Raw genomic sequence first — 6,967 nt, forward strand, 5'->3', positions numbered from 1 at the left:
TTTATCCTATATAATTAAAGCCTAATATGCAAATTGTTTGACTGGGAGTTTGGCCACTCGTTATGACTTGCGCTGACCACCAGGGGGCGGCTCAGAACATGGCAGATATTGGTGACACGGTACTGGCAGCAGGCAGCAGTGGAGGTGCTGCCGGCCCCGGTGGGCCCCAGTGAGAGAAAGACCGCAGTGGGATGGCAGAGCAGGTGATTGGGCAGGGCCAGGCCAAGATGGGTGTAAGCGGGGACCTGATTGCACCACTTGCAGATGGCAACCAGCAGCAGTGGCGGTGGGTGGGGCCACCACCCAGCTCCCAGGCACTGAGGGAGCTTGGCAGGGGTACCCCCACTGCTCGCCGCACAGGTGGGATGATAAAGTAGATGAGGGGGCGGCACCAGACCATGGTGGGGTGCTAGGTGGGGCTGCAGAGCTGTGAGGCTGGGGGCTGATCCCAGAGGCCACCCCAAGGGATCCCACCCATGCACAAATTCATCCACTGGGCCTCTAGTATAAAAAAATATTGGAAGACATACTAGTACCACCTATACAATAATGCAATTAGGGTTAAATCAAAGAATAACTGATTTCATTTAGTAATTTTTAATCTTTAATATGCTACGGATCCTCTGGATATTCTGTTAAAATACAGATAATAGTTCAGTCGATTCTGGAGTACTTGTATTATGTCTAACAATCCCTAGTTAATGTAAATTCTATTGGCACATGGATCATGCTTTGAGTAGCATGTTTTTATCATACTATGCTAGCCCCTGTAACCTAGAACATTATTTCTACAACACGTGGAAAACCTAACTCCAAAGTGGCAAGGTCTGACCACACTGAGTGGATCATTATTGTAGGTCTATTATCATGAGAACAAAAATGCATCTGACTCTGCCACAAATAATAACTCTTTATGTTCCCAGTACCATACAGCTGAAAAATAAGGGGCAAGGTGGAGTGTGTAATAGCACATTGATGTCAACCGGAAGTGTTTCGTGAAGGTATCATCTAAACACATTAACAGACTAAAATCTAAAGTTAAATTATGACACATAGATTTTCCTTGTTTGGTGAACATTTGGAGTACTGTTTTGATCTTTAACTGAAAAGATATGTTATTTTATACTTTTTGCATATAATACCTAGGTCTATAATGTGTCTTCAACATTCTTCCATTTAATTAGTGAGAATAAGTTCAACTTGTGGGTTTTTGTTTTTTATATATATAAATAAAATCAAAAGAGGAAACTACTTAAATGCTAGCGAGTAGTTTTGTAATCAGTGTTCACTGGGTTTGAAAATCTTCTGCTGATGCAGTTGAGATACCCAGTCACAAGTTTAAACTGAACAGCTGGTTGTGACAGACCTAAAGTGTGCTTAGTATGCATAAAATACTAACTGGTATGTTGAGGAAGTTCTATTGCTTTAGGCAACTCATTTATTTATATTAGATGCAGTACAGTAGTGGTCCCAGCAGAGCTTCTTAAACTCTTATTAGCCAAAACAAAGTGAAACTCTAACCTAACTCAGTCTAAAATTGAAAATGAGAGAAGCCAGTAGGGAAGCCTATTTCTAATTATTTGCCCAACATTCCCCAATTATAAAAAGGGCCCAGAGCATGTGCATACCATTATAATTATCAACATTTAGGATAACCGCTTATACCTTAGAGCAAATCAGACCATTAACTCCATGAAATAAAATCACTTAAAGACTTGTCATCCAGAAAGTCCATATTCCATAGCATGATGCATATATTCTGGTAATGCATTTGCCTATTTCTCTAGGAATTATAGTACTCATAGAGACCCTACACCCAACCATACTGGTTTATATGCACTTTTGCCAATCCTCTATGGTCATTCTGAACCTCCTCCTTCTCCCCTCAATTTAAAAAATATAGATATATTTTATTGATCTTTTATAGAGAGGAAGGGAGAAGGAATAGAGAGTTAGAAACATCAATGAGAGAGAAACATCGATCAGCTGCCTCCCGCACACCCCCTACTGGGGATGTGCCCCCAACCAAGGTATATGCTCTTGACCGGAATTAAACCTGGACCCTTCAGTCTGCAGGCCGATGCTCTATCCACTGAGCCAAACCGGTTTTGTGCACCTCTTTATGTGAACCTCTTATAGTTTTAGAGACACCACAAATATCAAGTTTTCTAGGATCCCTTTTCAGACTGCACACACCAAAAAAAGTAACTGATTTTCTCATTGACTTTCTCATTTTGCACAGCAATTTGCTTTGAAAAATAGTGATTACTGCATGGTGTATTATATTTGCTATTTTGGAAGGGAGAACAATTCCCCCAAACTTTCACTTGGGACCCCCCTTCCCCCCAATAACTTCTTCACATTAAGGGTCAGAACTAATGCAAGACTGTTGCCAGTAGCCAAGCCCAGGAGGAGGCAGGGGCCAGAGCTGCTGTGTCATGACCTCAGCACCCAAGGCTCTAGTAGTCTAACTCAGCCTCTGCTCTTGTCCAGGCTGCCTTGGGTGCTGCACTTTGTGGGCACAGCTGTGAAAGAGAGTCTGGTGCCTTTGTGTTAAGATTCTCAATTTTCCCCTGGGCTTGGGAGAGAGCTGGCTTTCTTTCAAACTGTCTACTCTCTCCCCTGGCTTTTCCCAGGCTCGGATTTTTAGCTTAGCCAATCATTTCCCCAGATTTTCTCAGGTTTGTCTCCTCCCCTGTATGGCTGCCATCTTGGCTCCTGGTTCTTATGCCCTTTAAGGAATAAACTTCCTCTGGGCTGTCTTACCCCTTTAGTGGGGCCAACTCCTGGGGTGACTATAAATCTTGGTCAGGCTTAATCAGATATCTGCTTCTGATTGATTTGCTCCCACCCTTTTGGTTAATATCTAACTAACTAGTATACATTAATAAAACCAACATTGGAACCAGAGTCCTTTCAGTTCTCCAGGAATCCACTCTAAGTTCCAACTCTTTATACAACCAGTACTGAGTCAGGAAAATAGAAGCCACACGTTATTTCAGCACTGAGCTGAACATGTATCTTAGAAGACTGAAAATGCAAGACAGTGAGGTAGGAGAATGGTGCGAAATACTGGAAGCAGTCATCACCCTTAAGGGTGGGAGAACAAAGACTTTCTTGGTTCTTTTTCTATGAGCTTTCATATTCACATACATTTTAAACACAGTGACATGGACAAAACTTTAATTGTCACTCTCTGCCTTGAAGTATTTTCCCCACCTTTTTTATTTTTTAGAACCAAGGACTTTGAAATATTTTGTTTTTCCAAGGACAGCTTATTATTAAGGATATGAGAACCTAAAAGATAGAGAAGGGTCCCCTGGTGTGAGGGAAAAGGACACAGCTTGCCTCAGTACTATAAGCCCTGAGGGGCACAAGGAAGTCAGTTCTGTGAGGATCAGAAGTAGTTGAAAACAGGAAGCAAATGCTGCTTCAATCAAGTGCTGCTGAGGTGAAGAGCACTGTGAGGTAATGCTGACAAGAGCAGCAAACAAAAAGGGCTTTTTTCAGCATCCGGCCTTCTACCTCCCTTTTTTACCTCCTTGTCAGAACCTAACAGAAAGCAAACTAGAGAAGGAGAAATGTTCTTTCAACAGCCTTCACCCAATGTTAGATGATGGAGAGGCATGTTTGGAGTTAAAAATCGTAGTTTAGTTACAGGCATGACTTTATGCCTTGTGCCCTAGTTTCAGAATCCCTAATCTATTCTTTATTCATTTTTGGAGACACTGGAATAGCTAAGAATACAATTTCATGCCTATTGGCTGTCCAGCAAAGGTTCTTGAACGATTGAAGAAATGATAGAGACATATATGTTAGGTCAGTTTTTTCCAGCATTGTGAATTCAGAAGCACTTAATGTAAGTGTAAATCCTGCTGTTAATTATGTCAGTCACTGTTCTAAACTTTTTTCTTTTCTTTTCTTTTCTTTTCTTTTCTTTTCTTTTCTTTTCTTTTCTTTTCTTTTCTTTTCTTTTCTTTTTTTTTTTTTTTTTTCTTTTCTTTTCTTTTCTTTTCTTTTCCTCTTCTTTTCTTTTCTTTTCTTTTCTTTTCTTTTCTTTTCTTTTCTTTTCTTATCTTCTAAACTTTTCCCCCATATGAAATTATTGGACCTTTGAGTTATCTCTTTTAGATAAATACCATTATTTTCCTTATAAAGTATATAAAACTCAGGCTAACAGACAATGAAAAATGCACAACCTCTTCATCATGTTTTTAAAAATGTCCTTCAGAACCTTCAGAAACAGAAAGCCAGAAAGACTTGAATTTGATATTCAACTCTCCATTCTCTTTTCCCCCCATCAAAGGAATTTTAAATTGGATTTCAGCAATTTACTTATGAAAACCTCTAATGTTTTCAGTGATAATGTTGTTGCTATGGGTCAATGTGTTCTGTCCTCAGTAGACTTAAGAAAGAGTTTTTCAAGCAGTATTCCTGACAATGAACTGGTCAGTTCTCTAGTTCTAGCTATGTTGATTTATGACAGAAGCATTCAATAACTAGAATTATACCCTGGGTACCTCTACAAGTCAACAACTAGCCTTTATAAAAAGAATATTAAGAGCACATATAAATTATTAAATAAATGTCAAGAAAGAGCGTTTCAGATTCTCAGTTAATTTACAAGGAATAAACATGTCAATACTCATAACAATACACAGAGAAGGAGATAGTGAGAAAGAAGACAATGGAATTTAAAGAACATTTCCTGTTACTTTTCTATTGGTTACTTTTAAAAAGTATATTTTTAATGATTTCAGAGAGGAAGGGAGAGGGAGAGGAAGATAGAAACATCAATGATGAAAGAGAATAATTTATCGCTGCCCCCTGCACACTCCACACTAGGGATTGAGCTGGCATCCCTGGGCATGTGCCCTTGGCCAGAATGGAACCTGGGACTCTTCAGTCCACAGGCTGACAATTTACCCACTAAGCTAAACCGGCTAGGGCTATTAGTTACTTCTTAACATCTTCAGAGACTGTTGGTTTTATTTATGCATCAGGTAAAACCATTAGCTGCATTGTTTCAAGAGACTTTTCAAATTTACTTTGCTTAACAAAACAGTTCAACCTTTTGGCTCTTATTTCAACCTATTTTAAATAAAAACCAGTGCCCCAATAAAGGAGCATAAAAAAAAAAATCTCTACCCTGTATTTTCTACCTTACAGTGCTTTCACCAAATAAATTAAATTTTGTTTTTTAAAAGATATTTGATAATATATACTGCATAATGACCCTGTACTCATCTATAGCTCTTTCTACTTGAAGAGATATATGTATACATATTAGCTTACCTATCACAAGACAACTGAATGCCGTTCCATTGAGTAGACAGGAAGGCAGATGCAGAGCAGGTAAGTGGTTTTGGTACAAATTTTATAATTACCTACTTCATGTAAGCCTTACATTGTAAGGAGTGGAATACAAGACCTTTCACCAACTCTACCACCACTCTTTTTAATGCAAAGAAAAAAGTGTGTGTGTGTGTGGGGGGGGCAGTGGGAAGGGAGGAAATTGGAGATAAGAAAAAAAATTATAAAATATATTTACATATTTTATACTATTAAGAACCAATGTTTTCATTTATTCTTTTGACTAATAGTCATTAATAAGTATGATGAATATTGATTGCATTTTGAGGACTCAAAAAATAAATTTAAAAAATGCATTCCCCTTTTTTATTTATATCATTTGAGTACAAAGATGGACTAGAGATATAGTAAATGTGCAGTTGATGATGCAAGGTCTTAGGTGATTAACAGTAGAAGAGTTCTCAGTAGAGATTTGTAGAAATATTAGTAATTATTAAATTAGTAGAGATGATAAAGAAGACCAATCAAATCAGGGTGATTATCATAGGCAGAAACTACAATAAATGCTAAAGGACAGCTCTTTGGGGATGGAGAAAATACAGCTTAACTTGAGCTAGGAATAATCAGCAATGTTGTCAGAAACTTTGGTCAAGGTCAGAATATGAAGACTCTCCATCTGCTTAAGGATTTCAGATATCCTCTTACAGGCAATATCATGCCAGATATTTCTAACTTCAAATAAATATGGCTAGAAAGTGCAATATGGAACTGAATTTATTAAATTATGTCCCATAATTAATTTTAATGCTTAAAAATAGAAATTTATTAATATCCAATAATTGATAAATGTAGCATTGAATTATTTGATTGCTCTAGTTTCATTCTGTCAGAGTCTCATATCATGAATAGCAAATACATGTTACAATTAATGGACTACAATTTTCCCCTGTTGTCTCCCTCCCACACACATCCTATCCAGCAAAGGTGAAAACAAAACATAATTTGGCAAAAAAGAATTTGTCAATTGATTCTGGACATGTTTCCTGAAGATCCATGATGTGCCTTAGGATTATTCTCAACATGGCACAAGTAGCTATTACCAATTAAGAGTATATGCGGGAACCAAGTAATAACACATGCCTATTAGGATGACTGAGATTCAAAACACTGACAACACCAAATTCTGGCAAGGATGTGGAGCAACAGGAACTCATTCATTGCTGGCACAGCCACTTTGGAAGACAGTTTTACAGTTTCTTACTAAACTATAATACACTCTTACCATATGAATAAGCAATTATGCTCATTGGTATTTGACAAACTGAAAACGAGCCCATACCAAAACCTGCACATGGGTGTCTATGGAAGCTTTATTTGCAATGGCAAACAAGATTTCCTTCAGTAGTTAAACAAACTGTGGTTAATCTACACAATGGGTTACTACTTAGAAACAAAAAGAAATGAGCCAACAAGCCACAAAAAAGACATGGAGGGACTTTAAATGCATATTGCTAAGTGAATGAAGCCAATCAGAAATGACTGCATACCATATGATTCCAACTATATGATATTCTTGTAAAGGTAAAACAATAGAGACAGTAAAAACAGAGACTCAAGGAAATGGAGGGAGGTGCATAGGGGATTTTAGGGCAGT

Source organism: Pipistrellus kuhlii, unplaced genomic scaffold (genome assembly GCF_014108245.1).
Source record: "Pipistrellus kuhlii isolate mPipKuh1 unplaced genomic scaffold, mPipKuh1.p scaffold_m20_p_4, whole genome shotgun sequence".
NCBI lineage: Eukaryota > Metazoa > Chordata > Mammalia > Chiroptera > Vespertilionidae > Pipistrellus > Pipistrellus kuhlii.